The sequence below is a fragment of the Nannospalax galili genome, unplaced genomic scaffold (assembly GCF_000622305.1).
Source record: "Nannospalax galili isolate Female #2095 unplaced genomic scaffold, S.galili_v1.0 scaffold336, whole genome shotgun sequence".
Lineage (NCBI taxonomy): Eukaryota > Metazoa > Chordata > Mammalia > Rodentia > Spalacidae > Nannospalax > Nannospalax galili.
The window spans coordinates 122,736-146,809 of record NW_008343385.1 but is presented as its reverse complement, the minus strand read 5'-3'; positions in this window follow the sequence as shown (position 1 = coordinate 146,809).

Below are 24,074 nucleotides of genomic sequence, written 5' to 3'. Positions count from 1 at the left end.
TATTGGTTCCCCAGCTGTCTGGGTCCCCGAGACTAGGAATGGCGCAGGGCCCAAACTAGGAGTATAGAACGGCGGGGGAGGGGATGGAAGGGTGAATATTGCTTAGGGAGTCCCGGCGCGGAGAGCTGCGCTATAGACTTACCCCAAAAGGCCTGAGGATAGTCTTGAACGTTTCTTTTAAAAAGGGCTTTTGAACATTTTCCAAAGTTAAATTTTTATTTTAGAAAGAAAACAACTTTGAGAGGCTGGAGAGATGGCTCAGCTGTTAAGAGCACTGGCTGCTCTTACAGAGTACCCAGGTTCAATTCCCATCACTGATATGGCAGCTAACAACCATATGTAACTTTAGTTCCAGGGGAATCCAATACCCTCTTATGACTTCTGCAGGCTCTACACAACAGGGGTATACTTATGCACATGCATACAATACACTCATACACAGAAAATAAAAATAATAAACAAAATATTTAAAAAGAAACTTTGAAGTATAGTAAAAGTTCCTTTTGAGACATCAAACTTTGAATGTTTTTCTTCATATCAAATGTCTCATTATTATTTAAATTCCTTAACCACCGTAAGATACACCATCCATTTGAAAATGTTTATGAACCAACAAAAAAATCCCTTTCAAGAATTTTTTGAAGTGCTAGTGATATAAAATTGGAATGAACATAAATAAAGCGTCCTAAAAATAATGGAAGCTCTGATATGTCACAATTGTTGATCACTGGGTTCACTGCTATATCAAGTCTATTTTTCAGAAATTTATAATGTATGTACACTGGCAATTCTTATATTTTAAAGTTTATTGGCACTTTGAAGGAATGTTTTCACTTGAACAGAAGGTTTCTTGTCATATATACCTATAGATGCATATATTCTATCCATATGAAACTCATTACTTAACATGGAAGAGTAAACAATGAAGTGTCAAGGGAGCAGATTTTATTGCTAGGGTCTTAGATCATGAACGTCACTACATCTCTTTTAATATTAGTTTTATCACCTGCAAAGAGGATAACACACAGACTTATTCTGCCATTCCTTAAAGAGTCATTAAGCTGTGAATACTACCTGCAATGCAAGCCTTTGGCAGTGACCTTTTCAATCATGCTCCTGTGCAAAGATGCTCATTTTAGAAGCCAATCTTGTCAAGAACCAAGATCAGCCAAAACACTGTTATACAACTCACTTTAAAATTGCTTCAGGTAGCTGGTGTAGTGGCCTACATCTTTACCCCAGCATCAGGAGGAAGGAGAAAGTGGATCTCTGTGAAATCTAAGCAATCCTGGTGTACATAATTCTTAAATTTAAAATCTCACTGTGATAAAAGAGTACATGGGGTGTTGAGGCTCTTCCATGCCCATGCTTAACTAAAGAGCCTCTAAAAGCTATGTGTTTGTTTTAATAAAAGCATTGCCACAGCTGTTTAACAGGTAATTCTGAGCTCTGGCCATAACTAATTGGACTAGAGATTGAACCAAAACCAGAACAGATACCCATGAGCTGTGTTGGAGGATGAATTTCTTCCCAATTTGTACTGGAAAAGAACCAGCTAAAATAATGGCTCTGCTGCTGTGGGCAACTGAGTGTAGGCACACAGAGGAAGAATAACTGGCAGCCAGGATGGGCTGGACCAAAGCCAGAGGTCAGATGAAGAAGCTCTGAGTCAGGTGAGACAAGGCATAACGAAGATCTGCATACCCACAAGAAGAATAAAGTGAATCACTGATAGTATGGGGAGGGAAACCTGGGGGAAGCCAACCAAGTCCTTGTCCAGGGGAGAACACTCAACATGGAAATCCTGGATGTTTCTTTCTCAGGTGATGACAAAATTAGCCAGGTTGGGTCTCCAGTTACATGCCAAGTCTCCAAGACCAGATGTTTGCTATCTTTCTTTAATATTTTCTTTTTCTTCTTTGTCTACTTCATATAAATGCTCAGGAGCCAAAGTTATCTGAGGTAACATTATATACATCTTGTCTTCAAAGGACCTGGAAGGACCCAATTAAAACCGACCTGAGAAACACTTATTCTATGAGAATTCAGACAAACGAGATTCTGACTGTATGGAAGACTGTACAGTTTTAAACTAAATCTATTAATATAATGAAGAAAACATAACATAGAAGGATAGGGGTGAGAATTTATTTTGTGTCTGTCTGCTTGCAAAGTACAACAGATCATCTATGATTTGGGAAATACTGAGAGACTGCTCTTCGGCCGTCTGTAATTCACAAAAGCTGTTCAGATTAGCTCAATTCTCTCAAATGTCTGAATTTTTTTTTAGTCCCCTATTAACTCCTCCAATGTGAAGGAATGGCAGAAAGATGCAAGATGGCTTGGGACATGGCATTGACTAGAATTCAAATATATGTTTTTAAAGTCTAATTGTGTTACACAGTTCTTCCTTAACACAAAGTAAGCAAGCTAAGGGAATTTTCAGTGTATTGATATCTTTGCATTTTAATTATGATAAATATTTTATTGCAAGTACCTTGTTCTATCTCACAGAACAGTGGTAACCGTTTTAAGTAAATAAAATGACCACAAGAATATCCTTCCCTTCTTCCATGATGAGTATCTCTATCCAAACCACAGTGTTATGGAAAATAACCTCCTCACAATTTACACTCTTGGCCACAAGTATCTGTTCAGACGAGGGCCTGGGTTGGTGTAAACAACACATCTCCAAGCAACCTAGTGGAAGGCTGGGTGGATAAGAGGAGAAACATGAGAACTGTAATATCTGTGATGGTGTAATTCCAATTCAAAACTCACAGCTACACGGAGACAGAAAAGCAAGGAAGCTCATCTTAATAACTGTACAGTAATTATGAAAAGCTAAACATCACTGATGTGATGCTTTAAATGTTACATCTGTACAATGGAGTTCTATATAAGTGTGAAAAAGTATATATGGCAGAATTCTTATTGACAAAAAAGACAGAAGGGAAAAGAGTGAATTAGAGAAAATAGAGCATATTGATGTTCTATGCTAACACATTTACATATTTATAGTATTATTATATACATATGAATATAAATGTACTAGCAAGGGACTGCTGATTACTACTTGGGGAATGAGAGTTAGACAGAATAACCTGAGTTGTGAGGGGCTATCTTTATGTTTTGTTCCATTTATTTACAACTGTTAGAGTGTGAAGAGATTTATTTGAGTGCTTCATGCAAACATATGTTTCAATAAGGCTAAAAAATAAGATGCCCACAAACTACTCCAATATGCTACACACGTGGCTGATGGGTACACTCACACAGAGCACTGGAGGAATCACTGCGTTCAAAATCAGTAAGAACAAGAACGAGGGCCAGCTCTACCATTCTAGAATTAGGACCTGGTAGAGCTCAGGCAACTCCGTGTACAACAGGAGAACAAGCATTTCTGGCCAGGCCAGCCCAGAGTTGAAGCAATAATGAACAGAAATCTACTCTGTACACTGCCAAATACCATATAAACCTCAACTACTTCTGCAATTATAGTTCAGATCATCTGACCTCCCAAATTTCCCTGGAGAGAAACTGCTAAGTTAGGATAACAGATCATTTGTTTTCAACTCCTCTGTTTGAGCCATACTGCTTTATCTTCTCTGTATTCCTTCGCTAAGGTCTGAAATGAAAACAAACATGAAACAAGGCCGTAGGATTTTATTTTATCTGCCACATATTGCTGTCATTAAACACACTTGAAATGAGTGGGTTTAGTTCAAGTAAAACTGCTTCTTTCCCAAACTCAACAAACTAGAAGGGGGGAGAAAAGGAAGCTTGCACTTGAACTGAATTCAGAAGAGCTGCACATTACATTTCAAGGAGAAGATCCATCTGGCAGACTGACACAGTAATAAGTTCTTTTAATTGTCAGGTCAGGCAGATTACAGATCCAGGCTGTCAATTTCTCCACTGAAGTTTATTTTGTTATTGGGAGCTCATTAAAAAACACACATACAAAACCATGCTAGTTATTCTATATAAGAAACTGTCTTCCTTCTTCTTGTGACTGATACAGGCAGGCAGAAGCTCATTCTCATAAACACTGATCACTGAGTTCCAACTACGGTTGAAATTCAAGAAGGGATACCAAGTGCTATCTACCAGAAAGCTTCTACCAAGAGCAAAGATAAACTGTTATAACTCAAAATAATACTCATAAAAATCAAGGATGCTGACATGTTTGACTCTTAATAGGTTTTTATCTTTCTCAAATGTACAAATCTACTTAATCTTGGTGGCAGCTTACATTCCATGAACTGAAGTGACAGGAGGAATAGGCAGTCGAGGCACTGTGAGTCTGTGTGTGTGTGTGTGTGTGTGTGTGTGTTTGTACAAATGCCCCCACACTCTACAGAGTCCTTCCAAATGCAGACCAAACTGCCCTCTTCTCACCCGTAACTGACTACTCATACCTCCACACAGGGAAGATTCTGTGACTTCTGTTATCATCAGACCTAGGTCTTCAAACTTCCATATCTACTCACTACTCTATGGTTTAAATATTTCACACAGATACTGCTTAATAAAGTATCTGTGGCATAGTCTAATACTGTATACAGTAGATAGTCCACAGAAAAAAATTAACTCAATAAACTAAAACATCTACCAATGATGGAGAATTCATCTGGGTTAAAAAGAACCATAGAAAAAATCTAGAACGATATTTCACGAAAGATGAACTAGATGTTTAGAACAGTCAAATCATTTGTTAAAGTCAAATAATTATTAAAGGAAGATGGCTGAAGAGCTGTAGAGATGGCTCAATGATTAAGAGCACTGCCTGCTCTTGTGGAGGACCCAGGTTCAATTCCCAGCACCCACATGACGGCTAACAACTGTCCGTAATTTCAGTTCAGGTTCCAGGGGGTTCAACGCCCTCTTCTTACTTCTGCGAGCATTGCATGACACAAGTGCACTTGCATACATGCAGGCAAAACACTCACACACTTAAAATACAAACAAAGAAATTTTAAAAATTCAAAGAAATTTTAAAAGAGAAGATGGCTAAGAAAACTTCCAATTTTTAACCCTGTTTTTTTCTTTTTCTACACAATAGTATTTCCTTATCAACATATCAACAAGATCAGTGGATTAATAATTATGAGATAGAATATACTGACAGAGAAGGGAGTAAAATTGGGCTGCTTATTAATACGAATTCACCTTTTAGAGTGGTTGTGTACCAGGATAATGACTAAGAAAATGGAAACACAAGAACCTGTGGGCATTGGTTATTGACCATAATGAAAAATTTACATCAAAGTCTGCAGAAGCCAATGGTAACAACGAATATCTACACTGAAGTAAAATGCCCATTAGCTTAACATGGAATTTAAAGTTACACATGGAATCATTCAATATCAGTAAATGCTCAATTCCCTTATATAAAATGACATAAAGTTTGCATAAAAAATAGTATACATTCTCCCATGTATTTTAGGTCATCTCTAGGTTACTTAACAATACCTAATACAACACAAGATCTATGTAAATAGTTGTTACATTACTTAGGATGAAATGACAAGAAACAAGTTTCTACTTGTCAAGTACAAATACAGGTCTTAACTGAATTTCCCTTAGAGTAGAACACAAATGTAGAACCCACAGAAACAAAGTTTATGTTAGAAAATGTTAGAAAAATAGAGATACTAGAGGTTTAAGAAAATATTAGAAAGTTCTACTTCATTTTAAGTTACAAAATGACAGATTTACTTAAGGAGTCTTAACTAAGACGGGGGGATCATATTTACATTCAGACCAAAGCTTCAGTCTGGAGAGTGATCTGTTTAAATCCAGGTTATATAGCATTGACTGTAAAATACTTAGACAAAGCATTTCAATTCTTAGTCAGTTTCTTTATCTCTAAAACATGAGTCAGAATCCCCATCTTCAGGGAAACTTTAGTGCTGACAGACAAATGACACTTCGCAAACTGCAATATCAGTTAAAGTAACTGAATTATCATTATCATTAAAGGAAGGACCTCTAAATCAGCTGGATACTGGATGTCACTGGGTTACAATTTGAGACTGCACAAACTTCTAAATAGAAAAGAAAGGAAATATGAACAAAGGTTGGACTTCATTTATGGAATACTGGTAAGTCAAAGCTAAGCAAATGTCCTGAGTAATCCATGCGGCTCTGGAGAGAAAGGAGGTACAGGAACGCCATTTAAATCTGTAGAAGGCAGTGGACTAGCCTCAGCCATGGCTAGAAGCCAGGTTTACCGGACCCCACTTTAGGACTCTTTCTCTTCCACTACATTATGTAGGTGATCATTAAATGAAGCCACAGATGTATGAGAAACATACAAAGGATCCTGTATCACCGGGCTGCAGAGATGACTGCCTGAGAGAGACCTGATGACTCCCGAAATTGGAAAGAGTGCAAAGTGATTACTGCAAACCATTTCTTCCTCCTTATTAGTGTAAGGAAAGGAGGATAAGCTAAAGATACACCAGTGAAGAAGCAGAGAGGATTCAGAGACCCAGGACCACACACAGGAGGGAAGGTAAGCCTGCATCTATGGGGTTTGGTGTGAGAATTCATCCATGCATTCACTCGCCTAACTCTAGCCAGGTGAAAAGCACCGCTTCTTCCTGTCTTGCCCGTCAGGAAATCAGGGTACGGAGAGGTGAAACAGCCTCCCAGAACCATTGCTGAGTGCATTGCAGGTAGAACCAGTGGTGCAGACACTAGTGACAGAGAACAACGAAATTTTCTGTTTTCCAGATGGACGGTGTCATTCTGTGCCCTGGACCAGCAGATGGAAGGGCTCGATCCCTGGAAGGAGGAGGTCAGAAAAGCTGCTGCAGTGTTGGCAGTCAAAAAAGAAAGTGGTTCCGGAACAGTGGTACATTCACGTATACTAAAGTGGCTTATGTGAGAGGGGTTTTTCTTTCTCTAATGAGAAATTGGAAGCTTCTTGGGACCTTTTCTTCAGCAAAAATGCTGCTCCTTTTGGCACTGACATAGTAAAAGAATAACAAATGCATCAACATAAATACACCTGGATGAGTGAGGCGTCAGTGCGCTTTGGACAGAGGGGCTGAAACAAGCTCCTGTTCTTCCATTTTGTGAGTGAAAACAATTGATTCTGTTTACAGAGACTTAGAAATACAAAAGTGAGAAACACCACTGTCATGGTTTCTAACTAGAAACCATGCTAGATGCTCTAGCTTCAGTATTAATAGAACTGGTCCTTGCTATACCATCATCTTTAACTCATAAAAATCAAACTGTATCACTGACTTCTCACAATGTCCAAGGCTCTCTCAGTGCATATATCATCATTAACGAGATCCCCAACAGGTTACAGTCACATACTCATCTGATGATTTAGCATCTGATTTAGCACTCAATTTTCACCATCATTGAGTAGCTTTATGCAACTCATATATTCATAAATGTGTGAAAGATCAGGTGCTTTCAATGACAATGATGGGCCTATTGTAAGAAGGTTAGAGTATGTACCACCAGAAGAAATTATGCCTGGTCTCCACCTCGATTCCCATCTACTACATGTGGAGCAAAGAGCCAGTGGGAATTGACTACTTTAGCTCTCCTGGGTTACACATGGGAAAACTGAGGTGCAGAAAGAGGCAAAGACATATGTGAGGATGCAGGTAGACAAGGGGAGCAAGCAAGAACATTTAGAATCTAGATATTTTGTTTCTTTATCTCTGTAATACCTTCACATTTGAGACAAGAACTCAAGACTGTTTATTTTTTTAATCAAAACCACACCTTCCCCATCACCACATTCCAACAGAGAAAGGACATTTCTGCTCATAGAAAGTAGCCATATACACGGTATTTGGAAATGTACAAAAACATACAAATCAAACATGATTAGTATAAGCCCAGCATCCTTTACATTCATCCTTTGATCTTTGGAAAATGTGATTTTATCCTGCTTTTATTTAGAAAAGAAAATAGAAGGTTAAAATGGCAAAATATCTTTGTCAGGAAATCTGGTGAATCTGTCTACTAAATTTCTCTTAAAAATGTTGAGGCTTTTTTAAAAATGTCTTAATTTGTTGAACAATCACCTGCAGAGTGTATAACCAGTGTCGTGTACCAAAGAGTCAGGTGCAACAAAGCACACACAGCACAATCCTTACAATCAACTTTCCAGTTCAGCCTAACCGTAACTGCGCAGGATGTAGAAGGTGACAAGTGCCAGGAAAAGTGTGTACACCAATTCACATGAGACAGGAGGCAGGTGCCAACGTGACAGGCAAAGGATAATGCTGGTACAAAGATATTGATCAGAGACTCTAACAGAAAAGACCAAATTCTTTCAAATTATGACGTCAACAGAAGAGGTGGGAAAGGAGACAAAGTAAGAGTTCATTAAAGGAGCATGGAGAAGTGAGAAAAAAAGTTCGAAAGAAGTAGGATATCATCTTGGTGTTTCTGTTATGTTCCAGCCTGACTAGAAGCAGAGTTAGCCTAAAGGAAAGACCTAAGAACTGAGAGACAAGGAAGAAACTGGTCAGAGCTATGGATGTTGTCTGTCTACGTGGGAATAAACAAGCACGTGTACAAACCCACTACTAGGCTTTTTGCACTAGAACAATGTTAATATCCATTCGCTGTTTGTGGACTCTTGCAAATTAGTTCATCCCTCTATTCTGGTGTGATGACACAAAACAGGAAGTATTGAAATTGGAAGTACTGAATGAGGTATTGTGATTGTTGTATGTTACCAACACAGAAAAGAATGCACCAGAACTATTGAATGTACACTCTGGGGACCCAGTAGTTTCTTTTTTAATTTTTAAAATATTTTATTTTTATTTTATGTGTATGAGTGTATTGCCTGCATGTATGTAAGTGCACCAGTGTTGTGCAATGCCTGTGGAGGTCAAAAGAGGTTGTCGTATTCCCCTGGAAGTGTAGTTACTGACAGCTGTTAGCTGCCATGTGGATGCTGGGACTCAAATCCAGGTCCACTGCAAGAGCAGCCAGTGCTTTTCACGGCTGAGCTATCTCTCCAGTCCCCCACCCCCATAAGCTTCTTGAATAAATCATGCTATAAACAACAAAAGGATCTGACTTTTATAATGTTTGTTTTCCTTCTGGTCTTCCTTTTTCTTACCCTTGCTCTGAACTATTTGCTACCTAATTCACTGTGGATGTGGCCTAGACTATACGAAGTGTTCTGAGCAGAAAGGGCAGGTGGGAAACAGGACACAGCCCCTGTACTAGACAGTCCTTACACCCAGGAGGCAGAAGAAACTACTGAATCATCTGTTACCATTTATTAATTGGCAGAGGTGTGGAAATATTTCCTCAGAAAACCTTACCTTCTCTATGGACATGGCTCTTAGAATGCACTACTCCGCTCATTACTGGGATTACTGCTTGGTGCATTCCTCCTAGCCAAGGATGTGATTAAGATTTTAAAATCAACTTTGTAAGAATCTAATAAACACCATTTTGTTATATTTCAGATTTGTAAGTGGTTATGTTGTTCATATATTTTACAGATGATAAATGCAGCATATATCAAAACAATTCTTTCTTCCTAATTCACAAAGGTATGTCTAAAACTGTTAATAGTAACTTTATTTGCAATTCTGGAATTACAAATGGGAAGAATTCAAAATGAAAGTGCATTTTAAATTCGAGGTCCCAGAAGTATAAAGGGAGGCAGTTTGTACAAAAGTGTAACTGTAAGCCATGGCTATCAACCTGATGGTCCTTTGTCCAAAATGATAGTTTGACTATGCACAGGTCAGAAACTCAGGGGCTTTCACCCATTAAACAATTTAAAAGAGGGAAATGTAGGTTAAAGGACATGGAAAGCATGTTTCAGAAAATAAAAATCTGTGTACAAGAAACTCTAGTAATTACGACCCTATTTTATCATTATCATGTGGCGCACAAGAATTACCCAGCAGGTGCATCACGAGTCAGCTCCTGGGGCATTAAGAAGCCATTTTATTTACTCATTTATCTGTCGTTTTTGTTATTTTACCTTGTTTTTGAATGATACATAATAATTTACATTTTGTGTAATGGAGTGTGATGTTTTTAAATGTGCACTTGACATACTGCCGGATCACTCTCCGACAGGTACAGAACAAGGAGAGAGGCCAGGACCAGCCTGTGTTCCTCTCTTAGGGGCTGAGCGGGATGGTGAGTGTCGGCGACTCAAAAACCACACCGAGTCGAGTCGGGAGACTTGTCGAGGCAGGAACTCACTTTATTGCGTCAGGCATTACCTTATATAGTTTAAACAAAAAGGGGTGTGGAAAAGGGAAGGGCAAAGGTGTATGTCATCTGGGGCAATGGTTGTGAGCCACTGGGAATTTGCCGAGGTCGGGCCCTGCTGAGTCACCTCCGCGAGGAAGTGACCGGCCAGAGACAGGTCGCCAAACTTTAGCCAGGCTCTGGAAGTAACAATAGGCCTCGTCATAAGTTATACCACAATTATGAGGGTCCCGGAGACCCAACAACATACAATAACATTTTAAAAAGTATCCATCACCTCATAATTTGCCTTTTATTTGTGTGGTGAGAACATTCATAGTGCTCTCTTAAGGCTACATGAAATAATCAATACAATGTGGTTAGTTATACTCATCCTACTGTACAACAGAACAGCAGAGTTCATTCATCTTTTATAACTGCAACTTTGGATCTGCTAAATCTTCCCTGTTGCACCCCAGTCACCTGTCCCTCTCCAGCTGCAGGTAACCCCTATTCTGCTCTTCAGATGACTCCGGTTTCTTTGGCTTCCAAATGAGGTTGTGATTATAAGGAAGATACCCAACATAATCTTCAGACATCCACATTCATGCACACAAAAACACACCCACACACATATACACATATACCCACATGCAAATTAAATTAAAAATGAATTTAAAAATAAAAATAGCACCTTGGTAAATAGTGTCTATTCTGCTCATTGCTCCCTTCTCAACTGCCCACAAACCTTGCTGATGATGCCATCAATCCTAGAATCCCAACTCTTTGAATCTCCCCTACAATGTGCCACACTGCTGGAGTTCAGCCAAAGCAATGTCTACTTAGTTTGCATTATCACTGCCTCATGCACCTTCTCCAGCAAGCTTCCAGAACAACCCTAACACAAGTCTCATCAAAGACCCCAAATGTTCTCTTTCTCACTCAAAGTAAGAGTCAGAGTCCTACTCAGTGATCAGAGAGTTTTCCCTGCAGCTTATCTGTTTCTGGGCCCCTTATAATCACATGCTCCAGCCAGCCAGAGGTGCAGGTTTACTTTCTTACCCAAACCAGCTGTAGACAGTGATCTCTCAGGGCCTTAGTGGCTGTGCTGCTGCCTGTCTGGAACGTGCTCCAGCACGTATCTTCACCGCTCACTACTTCACACCCCTGAAGGCTCTGTTCCAATGCCACATCTTCCTAAGTTTCTCCCCCAACACTTCATATAAAATCATAACTATCATGCCTCTCCTTGATTTATTTTCCTTTAAATTTCCCTCTAGTATTTAATTGGACTTTAATATTTAATTATGTGCTTATTAACCCTCTCCCACAGGAAAATGAACTCTTTAAGGACATACATTTTGATTTACTCACAACTTTACCCCCACCATCCAGAAAGCAGCTTGCCACCCAATGTTCAATAAATAAGTCATAATAACAAATAAATGACCCCTCTGGTTACTCCTGTCGGACTTCCAGAAATAAGATGCTCCTTGAAGAATTTAATAGCATAAAAAATCATGCAGCAGTGTAAGCACTTCTATAAGTAGGCCGTGGATTTACAATCAAAGTAATACATTATATGTCACCACAGATTTGGATTGTGAGTCACAGACTATTAAATTTGGAGGCAGCAGTGCTGGACTAAAACTAGAACAACCAGGAGTGAGGTGATGAAGGCTCCAGGCCCAGCAGTGTGACTCATGGTCTCTGTGGGACTGCAGGCAGCAGCTCCATCCCTGTGGGTTCTCCTGCTTCTGTGATTTGGTAAGAATTCAACAACTACCGCTCATTCAAAAGATACTCTTCAGGGGTTTGTTTACAAGACATATTTCACTGTTGTCAACGCTATTCACAAGTTAAGAAATAAGTCACATTTGAAATTATGTGGCATTTCCAAAAATAATTATGCCACATCATTAACACATAAACTAGGGTAGAGGGTTCTTCCTCTTCACACACTAGCGGGTGTGAGTTATTACCAACTACAGCAGAGAAGGAACAAGCATTCAAGATGCTAAACTCTTCCAGAAAAAAAATTTGAAAAAAAATAAGCATCAAATTCACACACAAAAACCAACCTTGCAGTTTTCCTTTGTACTCATTTTCTATTCTTGATATGCAGTCTCACAGATGCAGGGGGTGCAGTACTGTTTTCTCCTAAGTAGTAGAGATGACCTTTAAAAGCACAGCCCTTTTTACTCCCCAGCCTGCAATCCCATGAAGATCAAAGCCAGCTTGCTATTATGCATTAACATTTCTGTGATCAGATACAGTGTGGGCACCACAATTCTATCTGTGTCAAGACATTTCCACACAAGTGACTCACTCGGCAGTGCACCCCACTCTGACACTGTCTCCTTTGAGGTTTATCCACCTTGGTGGAGCTACAAGCGAACATCCTGTTTAGCTGCTTTTGTGTGCAGCATACCAGTGTAATTGGAACTGACTGAACAATAAATCTCTTTTTCCCCATTCTATCAGGAGACTCAATTTATTTCTATTCACCAGCTCCTGTGTATTACAAGTCATTCTTAGACAAGCACACAAGTTAACTGCCTACTCTTATATTAAATTCATGGGGAAACAGAACCAATCCTTTCAGTAGACTTCCTAAATCTGTTCCTAGAATTCCAGGGAAATTGAGTGTTGCTCCTAGATCGAATATACAAAGGTCACTGGCCTCCTCATTCAGGTTATGTCAGTTCCAGGAAGCACAATCCCAATGTGTTGCCACTGTAAGGAACAGGTACCTCTTTGTCCTCCTAAGGATGATTCTCTGACTACCAGGCTGCTTCCAATATCTAAGGCAAGTTTACCCAGTGAATGCAATATGGTTTGCATGTGGTTCGGTGTGTACCTCCAGAGTTCAAAAACTAGAAATCTATGGAGAGACAATAGGAAAAGAAGACCCTAAAGAGGAAGTTACATCAATTAATGCATGATCTTGGAAGGGGTTAACACAGTTCTCCTGGGACCCCAGATATGCTCTGACTTTTCTCTAAAAGTGTTTCTACCATGATGCCATTGCTAAGATGTATAGAACCCAAAATGTGATTGTGCCTTTGACAGTCATGTTGCTTAGATATCATCCCCAAGACTCTTCTTTAGCCTTGGGTATTATGTTACAGTAAGAAAACGTAGACTAGTCACCGGGCATAGTAGCACACATCTTTGATCTCAGCATTTGGGAAGCAGAGGCAGGTGGATCTCTGTGAGACTGATGACATCCTGGTCTACATAGTGAGCTCCAGGTCATCTAGGGTTACAAGGAGACCCTGTCTCAAAAAAAGAAAAAGAGGAAAAGAAAACTAACTAGTAAAGGTCAAGAAAAATTTTTAGGTACGTTATAAACCATGAATGCTATTCTCTCAGACACAAGAAAAACCAAGTAGGGAGTAAGGATACAAAACAATATAATGAAAAAAGGGGATGCAGAAGTTAGTCATACATATATAATATATATATAAATATAGTCCATAAATGTGTTCCAAGTATAAATCAAACAATATACTTTATTTTCCTATAGAAATTCATGTAGATTGTTTTGGGTACCACGGACCTACTCCTCACTTCAATGGCTTAGCTGCATGACAGATTAAATATGCTTATACTGAAAGAATTAAATAATTTCCTACTGCTATCACAATAACTTCAGAGCATTTTACATAAAGCATAAAACACACTTCATGTCTGACTTCTTTTCTTTTACAAATGTCCTACTCTCTATACATCAACATTTTAGAAGTATATCCATCCCCATAAGGGGCCTGTGATGGAAAGAATACTACCCTAAGAATGTCCAAACTCTAATTCCTTGAACTTGTGGATATATTTCCAGTTGGACCCAATCTAATTACCTCAGTCCTTTAAAACAGAAGTCTCTCAGCTCTGGTCAGATGGAGCCATAGCTATGGAAGACGGGAGACAGTTGCATTATTATTGACTTTTAAGACATAGGAAGAGTTGAAGAGCCAAAGAACATAGGCAGACTCTAGAAGCTGAAGTTATCAAAGATTTTGACTAAAGCTTCCATAAAGGAGTGAAGCTCTATTTACATTTTTCATTTTAGTCCCGTAAGACCTAAACTGAACTTCTGACCTACAGAACAAAAATACAAAATTAAATTAAAATTTAAAAATAGTGCTGTTTTAAGCAACCAAGTTTCTGGTGTTTTGTTAGAGCAAGAGTAGAAACCTAGCCTGTACATTAATGTTATCCTACATACCATGTTTTTCTCACATTTCAAGAGCATCTGATGATCCAGGTCGAATTACAACTTACCTTCCACAGAGCGTTTGAAATGGCATTTGAATCAGCAAAATACCTGTACTCCCAGTGCACATGAGAATTGTGACTGCTTGAGCTTATTCCATGCTGGGTGCCTAGCCCCCAGAACATGGAGCACAGCTCTACAGTTGGAATCAGCACATCACTGCAACAAATGTCCTCAACAAATGATTCTCAGTGGCAGGTTAAGACAGAATAATTCAGGGAGTTGGGAAATACTAGCGGTAGAAACAACTCCAAAGCCCTTCATTTGACAGATGAGGTCATTGAAGCCCAGTGCTGGAAAGGACTTATGGACAAAATGTGATAATCATTGACTTCATTGTGCACATATTTAAACTATGTACACAAGCTCTTTTGCCTGATTTTCAAGGACCTGCAAGACAGAACCACACCTTTTGAACTTGAACATTTGTCATTCTTCCCTTCTCATACCCTCTTCCTGAGACCAAGCTAAAGTGCTCATAGCTATTACAAATGGTTTATACTGACCATCTCTGATCCCCCACCCCATCACTCCAATATAGAGTACTACTGAATGCTTACACTTATACAGGTAATAAAGGACAGGCCCAAGGGAAAATTATCTCCATGGCCCAAATGGCTCTTCAATAACCACCACTTTCTACCTCAACTCCCAAAACATATCACCCAAGAGTCTTTATTAGTGAGTACTACATTTCTCTTTCAAACAGAAAGCCCCTAAGATGAGCTTCATTTTGCACAGCATGGAGGCCAGCACAGCATTTCTTCCACATACAGCATTAGTTAGAAGAAAGGTCAAAACATTAAAAATATTTGAATATATCAAGTAGTTTATAGGTAATTCATTTTAATATTAAGCTTCACTTTTTAAAAAGGACTACTTCTGGTCTCTCTCTATGAGTATATACTTTAAGTATATCCCCATGTAAAAATGTATGCAGTTACTCTTGAAAACATCCAACAACCTATTTCCCTATGTAAATGCAACAAGCTCTCTGAGGCTCACAGGGAATACTTTGCTAAAAGGTATGCTGACAGCAATTAAAGTTTGGAGATGTAATAAAACACTTGCATTATACACATCAGCTCACCCAAAATACGTTATGAGTTGGGCAGCAAAGAAATCATATCTCCAGTCTAGGGATGAGGGGTATAGCCCTCTCATTGTGGGCTGTGAGCCCTACCACCTCTAATCAACATCCTTTCAGTCAGCTCACAAACAACCTGAGGCCCATGATGGTAACAGGCAAATAAACTCTTGAATTATCAGAAGTCCAATGACAAATAACCCTGTGCTAAGGCAATGGCCACTATGGTAAATATCCAAAGAACTGTTTGGTTTTTCCAACACAGTTGTATTATTATTCTGATTTACATTGCATTCAGCTTTTAAAATTTTGCATAAATTGCTATTTTCAAAGGGAATTATGTCAAGAAAAATGTAGAGCACGCCAAATAAGAGGTCCTATTACAATTTTGGTAAAGTACAATGATTCTTGAATATCTTGGTTAAATTAATATTAAAAAAATCATTTTTCACTTGCTATAAAAATACTTGGTCACATTACAGCATCATTTGAGACCCTATAAAGGGACAGCCTCAATAGTAACAGAGATCACTTCCTAAAACAGGTAGGAGGTAATGTCTAGCGGCAATAGTTGAATACACACCAATCAATTGCTTTTACTGCCACAAATAAGAGAACAGGAAGGAAAATTCATGAACCTGCATACATTTTTGTCCCTGCCCATTCTTGGGGAACAAAAGTAAGAAGGTAGCATGACAGGGAAAGCTTTATTTTCACATGAAAGCTCACAGTTCCTTGTGAGGATGGAACCTGGGAGGGGCCAAAGGACTCTGCGATACCCAGTCTCAGGTAAGCTGAGTTTGTATTTTTTGGGCTAATCACTTTTTTCTGTACCTGAGATGTTATATTCTGATATAAGGAAATAAAGCCCAATCCCACAGCATTCACACCAGAGTTAACTGGTAGTCAGGCTCTGAGTTACCAAAAATCCGTTAACAATATTTTTTAAAATATCATTGTTAGCTGCTCCCTGAGCGTATCAGTCAAGCCCCATCTCTGCTATCCTCTTACTGGGCGGCTGCATGACACCAAGATTGTAAAAAAAGAAAAGAAAGAGAGAGAATGATTTATAGAGAAAGAACTCAGAACTAAATGTCAGCCTTCATTTATATGATTGATAATCATATCAATTATGAATTTTAAAATTGGCACACATGGAGAGATCAGAGGAAAACTGGGAATCAGCTCTCTCTTTCTATTAAGTGGGTCCTGGTTACCAGACCCAGGATGTCAGGCTTGGTGGCAAGCACATTCATTTACCCACTAAGCCACGTAGCTGGTCCAGGTATTTTATAATAAAAGGGAATATTATTTATTCCCAAATTGAAGTTATATCTTAATAGTTTTGAGGGGATCAATAATCATATATTAATAGCTTTGGTAGGGTTTGGTAATGATTAAATCAAAACAACCAAAATCAAAACAAAAACAATGAAATATGTAATGCACAGTTCTCAACACTGGGTTTGCCAGGGGAATTTATTTTTATTGGGACACTTTGTGATTAGTTTCATAAATTTGACTCCTCCTGGAGCATTAAGAATAATGCAAGACTGACAGTGGTGGTGGTTGCTGACAAACCACTTGCAAGGTGAATAGCTGTGGTCATGACGGAGGACGTCTTAGTTTGGGTATGAGTCCTCCTGTCAAGCAACTACTGGCATTTTTTCAAGTAGACCAAGGAAGGAGGCCTAACTAAGTCTCTATTAGCCTGATAACTCAGTTGAATTCACTCTTTACTAAATGTGTGTGTAGGAACGATGTACAATAACAATATGATGGCCAAGTCAGCCCCAAGGCACTGTTGCCCTTGGTAAGAGACACTAGAGTCGTAAGGCCTCCAAGGATACGTCCTTTCTTATACTGCTGGGCTGAGGAACATGGAAACACACAGCCTTCTATCATCTCTACTAGCGTCTGCTTCTCCCCCTGTTTAGTTCCAAATTAAATCTATCCTGATTCTTCTGGATTAGAGATACACTGGCTAACAATTTTAATATTAATGACTCCTCCTTCTCTGTCCTTCTCTGTTAGTCTTCTTCATTCCAAGGGTTTAAAAACTTATCCTTATTCAATACAGGGAAATAAAATAGGGAGTATAATGAAAAGTTTGAACACAATGAATCATGCATAAAAATGAAGTAAGTGCTTGAATCCCTACATGATGATAGTTGCTCAGCAGGTTAAACTCCCTCAATCCATCACATATGATACCTTCAAGATGTCTACTGCAAGGTATGAATAGGACAATGAAACACTGGTGGTGATCCCACCTTTGGGTTCTGAGATAGAATAAGTTGCCTGTCTTTCCCGAGAAATGGAATTTGCATGGAATGTTGTCTCAAAGACCTTCAGGAGCCTTAGAGTCTACATCCCTACTTTGTGAATGGAAACACTGGTACAAAAGCTGTACTTTGCCTGCTTTAAAATAAACAACTTAGAAGTAGAATTAGATTGGGAAATTGCAGTTTTGTTCATTACCATATATTGTTTTTTCAACTTCTGGTTCGTTTGTTCTTTTCTTGTGGGCTATGTATTGATCCACAGAAATTCATAGGGAGTAAGATTAGTGGGAATTCTGGAGGAGTCCACATGATTCTTTGATTTCAAATGGTCCTGTTGGCTCATGACCCCTAGATAGTGGTGTTACTAAGAGGTAACTGAATTCTAAGGATGCAAATTTCATCAATGGATTATTGATGAGGTCACAGCTAGGAGGGGGTTCCCTTTGGAGGAAGGAGGACCCTGGGGGGGAGGAGGGCCTTGAAGTTCTTTGAATATTTATCTTATTCCAGCCATCTCCCCTTCTCCTCCCTCTCCCTCTCTTCCTTCCCTTCCCTTTCCCCTTCCCTTTCCTCTCTCCCTCTAATTCCCACCCCTCCTCATTCTCCCTCTCCCTCTCCCTCTAGGCTGACAGGACATGAGCAGCTTTCTTCCACCACGCCCTTCCACTGTAGTGTATGTGCCTTGCCACATGCCTAAGAACAATGGAACTAGCCAACCATGGACACAACCTCTGAAATGGTGAGTCAAAATAAATTTCCCTTCCTTCTAAACTTTTGTCTCATATATTCTGAAACAATGATGAAAGGTGACTAGCATAACTTTCCATTAGGAACATGATTGCTTCATCTTTCCTAGGTGTCCTCATGATACAGACATTTGGGCATGACACTTGGGTGGGTCTCATAACACTAGAGATGCAGGTGCCTTAGTGTAAACTCTAGAATCAGCAGAAAGATGCTCAGTCATGCTCCAGAGCCCTCCCTGCACATTTCAGACAGATCTGTTCCACTTTAGCCATTTTATATATTAAATTTCCAACTAAGAGTTCATTTGAAGAGAGCTGCCCGCTATGGGGGACCACTGAAGGCCAAGACATATGATAGCATTCAAGAAAATATGTAGTTTATGTGAGGATGCAGGCAAGCTGTTTCACATTTCTAAGCTATAGTATCAGCATCTATCAGATTATTTAGCAACTAGTTCACAAGTGCTAAGTAATAAAAGATATCATATATTGTACATGGTTTTTGCATTCTATGAAGCACCTTAAGGCCACGAATGTTGTTACATGATACCATTATGAATAAACAGAGCAGTTTCTTAAAACAGAAATGCCAGTAGACAGGATGATCCTGTACGATCTTCTGACTTACCACTAGCGTGATTTCACCCTAAGTGTGTGCACAGTCTCCTTCTTGATGAGTTACTTTGTTAGTCTCCTTCTTGATGAGTTGTTAGCATTGAGGAATCAGCACTGAGGACAGATAGAGGGACTGCAGAGCAATTTAATATTGTGCACATTTGCTCTGTTTCCTGAGGCTCCCAGCACTGACTCATCACTGTGTGATACAGGAAGGCATAAAGGAAGGCAGAGGATGGAATCAATCTGCAGAAAAGTGTCTACCTACCTTCCTTTCACCCTTATCTCATTACATTTGCCCCACACTATCTGAACTTCAACCAAACTGAACATTTCCAATGCCCACAACATATGTGCTTTGCTATCATCAGGTAAAAATCTCCAGAACTGCAGTGGAATATATCTTCCCCAAGAGTCCAGAGTCTTGCGTGTGCCTTCATTTTCAACCCTGTCATTGATCCTAGCATGGGTTTCCACATCTATTATCTACATTAGAAGTTCATTATACAACTGGAAAAGGCAGGAACTGTGTTCCTTTTGATGCTAATCTGCAATTCACTGAAAGAAATGAGGATTAACAATTGCAGGTACAATGAAGAACTGTGTCATTGAATAAAAAAAGTTTAACAATTACTCAAAACAAGTGCCTAATTAATTTGGTTTTCTCAACTTGTGAACTGGACTCTAGTAAGAACTCCAGTACAGAAAAATTGAATGATTGAAGATATCATCAAATGGAATATAAGATATTTAGGCTTTCATGAGTAAGGATAGACACTCCCTCAATTTCATTGGTTTTTAAATATTAGCCATTATTTCCCCTTTTTGTTAACCCAACCTTTCTTACTCAGCTGCTTTTCATGATTGTCTCTAGAGACTCCTATAAACTCTGCATGGGGTCAGTGAAACGGTACCCCTTGTCTTTCTTTTTCTTTCTTTTTTTAACCTTATTTATTTTCATTTTATGTGTGTGTTTTACCTTCATGTATGTAAATGCATCCATGTATGAAATGCCAGCAGAGGCCAGAAGAGGGAGTTGGATCCCTGGAACTGGAGGTTCCAGTTGTTAGCCACCATGTGGGTGCTGAAAACCAAACCCAGGTCCTCTGCAAGAGCAGCCAGTGCTTACTGAGTCATCTGTTCAGCCTCTTGTTCCTTTTCTTGAAGTCTCCTGGAATTGGCCCTGGCTCACCTAGGGACAGGCTCAGACCAATCACTCTCCACGGCATCACAACTGCTGCACTTAATTCTGCTCTGTCTAGACTGCTGTCAAGTCTCCACCTAACCACCCTCTCAGATAGAGAGGGAGATGAATAGGGGGAACTGTGATGATTAAGTGAAGAGCATGATCAGATTTGAGAGGAAATAAATCATCTGGTATAGGGTTAGCAATAAATAAATTTGCTGGGTTCAAATCTAACTCTACTGCCTTTGGGCTGGTTTAACTTTGAATCTTTTTAACTTGGTTTTGTTAGCATTAAGAAATAAAAATAACTATTTCATAGGGTTCTTATGAGAATTAAGTGAACTTTAGTATAAAACTTAAGTCTCTCATCTAGCAAATATTCAAAAATTGAAAATAAAGTCATTGTAATAAGATGTGACACAATGCATGACAATAGATTATAAGGGCAATAGAGTGGAAGAGACAGTACAGCCAAATGTACAGCCAAAGCGGTCATAAAAATGGATGCATTTTCCCCTTCCTCTTTTGTGATGCCTGAAGTCAATTCCCATGCTATGGTAACCAAAGAACCCTGTAAAGAGACTTGCAAAGAATGCATCAAAACTCTGAAGCACAGCTCTAGGAAAGCCCCTAATATCAGGCATGTGTCTTAAAGCATATCTTCATGGGCTGGAGAGGTGGCTCAGTAGTTAAGAGCACTGGCTGCACTTACAGAGGATCTGGGTTTGGTTCCCAACATCCATGCGGTAGCTAACAACCGTCTATAACTGCAGGGTGTTGGATCCCCTGGAACTTGACCAAAGGCCAAAAATGTCAAAAGTATTTGGGAGGGGAGCTCTTATCTAATCCCTGAAATATTTTAGGGTTACCTCTTCAGAGTGGGGAATGTTAGAGTAGCAAAAAGTCCCATAAAAAAAGAAGGAAGGAAGGAAGGAAGGAAGGAAGGAAGGAAGGACAAGGAAGTTGTCAGAAAAAAGTGATGGGGAGATATGGGAGGTGTTGGAGGGGAGGGAGTGGGTGTGGATTTGATAAAAACACTTCATACGCATGTATGAAATTCTCAATAAAGTTTTTTTAAGTTAAAAAATACAACCTCTGACATAAGCAAGGCCCTATAAGCTTTGAATTCTTTGTAAAAAGGCAGAAGTTATATCAAAAGACATCTAAAACCCTACCTAGCTCTGACATTCTGAGTCTTAGCACTTTTCATTACATCTTGCTCCTTCCACAGTACATTTCTCTCAGGATGTCTACCTGCGTCCTCTGCTGCTTAATTCAACATAGCTCTCTGATTCTATAAACAGACTTGTACTTTACCCAGTAGCTAGAGAGACAAGCAATCACCCTTTTTGTGATACACAGGTTTCTAAGATTCTCCCAACGACCCACTTCCTGACTTCCCACTCTTGCTAATACTCTTATCTAGAATGTGATCTAATCCTGGTTACTTATTTCTAACCAATGGAATGTGGCAAAGGGCATGTGATGCCACTTGAATATGGATTAGGACTTTTCATCCTGTGAGCACATTCTACCTTCTCCTTTTTCAGCGTCTATGCTTTGCTGTCATGAGCTGTCTAGAAGACAAGAGAATGGAGAGCAGACTCTAGCCAAGGGCCAACCAGAAAGAATACACTTAGTTCAACAGCCTGAGAGAAACCAAACTTCAGATAATCATCAAAGAGGGTCCTTTTCTACTTGGGCCTTCTGATGAGAGTGCAGACTCAGGACCAGTACCTGACTAGTCTTTGTGAAGGACCTTGAAGCTGATGGTTCAGCTAAGCTATACCAGATTCCTGACTCACAATGAACCCTAAGAAACCATGTAAGCCATTTCTTGTGCTGCAAAGGAAAGCATACACTTCTCTGTGCACATTGATAAGGGGGATGCTCTGAAGATCACTGATGGGAAACTCACTAAGATTATGAAACCCTTTCCAATTCTCAGCCCTTAACATCTGCTCATCTCTGTTCCAGGGAATGTGAAGAGCTTTTTACATTTCCAGTACATTAACATAAACATAAGCCTCAGAAGTCTGAGGGAAAACCAGCCACATCCTGTGTTAAAGGCATGGAGGAGTTTTATTGCACCAGGCTGAGATGCTAACAGTAGTCACACCTGAAGACGGGAAAAATCATCTTACTAAAATAGAGCCAAGTTGTTGTAGAGAGCTATCCACCAAGCCAAACAGCCTCCATCTTCATTAGACCAGATGTGCCTACTTGCAAGAGTCTCTCACAAACAGACTTGGTGACTTTTGACATGGTCTCACAGAAAAAGGAGGTGGAGAGGGTTGTTCACCCAAGTTTCCAGACACTCTTTCAGACATTTGTAGTCAATTTTTTAGAGTGCCCCAGGAGTTACTACGGTACATATGCTGAGCAAGATTAACTAACTGAAGGGGCTCCAACTACATGGCTATGGGGAAGCCATCATCTATGCTGGCTAAAGATTTTTCCAGTATGGGTGGTTTGGGATCTTGAAGCTCCTATAAGCAATCCCTCACTCATGCTCTGCAAGTAAGACAAATAAACTCACTGGCTCCCCATGTTGAACTTTGGTGGAATCATACTTCTTTTTTAATATTTTATTTATTTTCATTTACACGTATGTGTGTATTGCCTGCATATAGGTAAGTGTACCTATGTCGTGCAATGCCCACGGAGGACAGAAGAGGCTGTTGGATTCCCTGAAACTGGAGTTACAGAGAGTTGTTAGCTGCCATGTGGGTGCTGGGATTCAAACCCAGGTCTTCTGCAAGAACAGTCAGTGTTCTTAACTGCTGAGCCATCTCTCCAGCCCTGGAATCATACTTCTTTAGACCTCATGAAGAGGATATAGATATTGTCTCTACGTCCCCAGGGAAGGAATTCTCAAAAGCACAGGTCAATATGGATGCTCTCATCAGGCTTCCTCAACAAGGTGAAGAACTAAATATTGCCAAATTCTAAGATCTAGAGAGTGCAGGATCTGAGAAATAACTAAGCTGTATGTACAAATGAGGGATTGAGACTTGGGAAAAATTGGCCAGGTATGGAGGAGGGGCACAAACCTTTAATCCCAATGCTTAGGAGACAGAGGCAGGTGGATCTCCTGTTAGTTACATTGCTGGGGAAAGAGTCCATTGCTATTGACTGAACTCTTTCCAATGCCCAATGTGAAAAGAGGGCACATTTCAGGCAAAATAACAACTTCCTTACGTTATCAAAGCAAATGAAGCTGGCAGGGTATCTTACATAAAAGGATACTAAGGGGGAAAATGTGCGTGTGTGTGCATGTCATGTGTAAGAAAGCATTTAGATACATAATGGCATAAGTGGCTAAATGATGGGCATCCTGCTATTTATTTTAAAAATAGGTGAAATTGGAAAGCAACTTAGGAAAGAAATAAAACTATTCTGGGTAGTAGGTAAGCAGTTTATAAAATTCTCTTTCCTCCCTATAACACAAAATCATTGTTTATGTTAGCTAAACAAAGCAAATGTGTGCTATGGTCAAGTAGACTGCATGTGACATGATATGCATTTGATAACTGTGATGAGTATGAAAAATAACATTTAAATAGCATTCTACAGTTTGCAAAGCATGTTAGTGCACAGTATGTCATTTATTTCATATAAAACCATATATGGTAAGAAAAGGAGATATTAATATCATGGGAAACAAAAA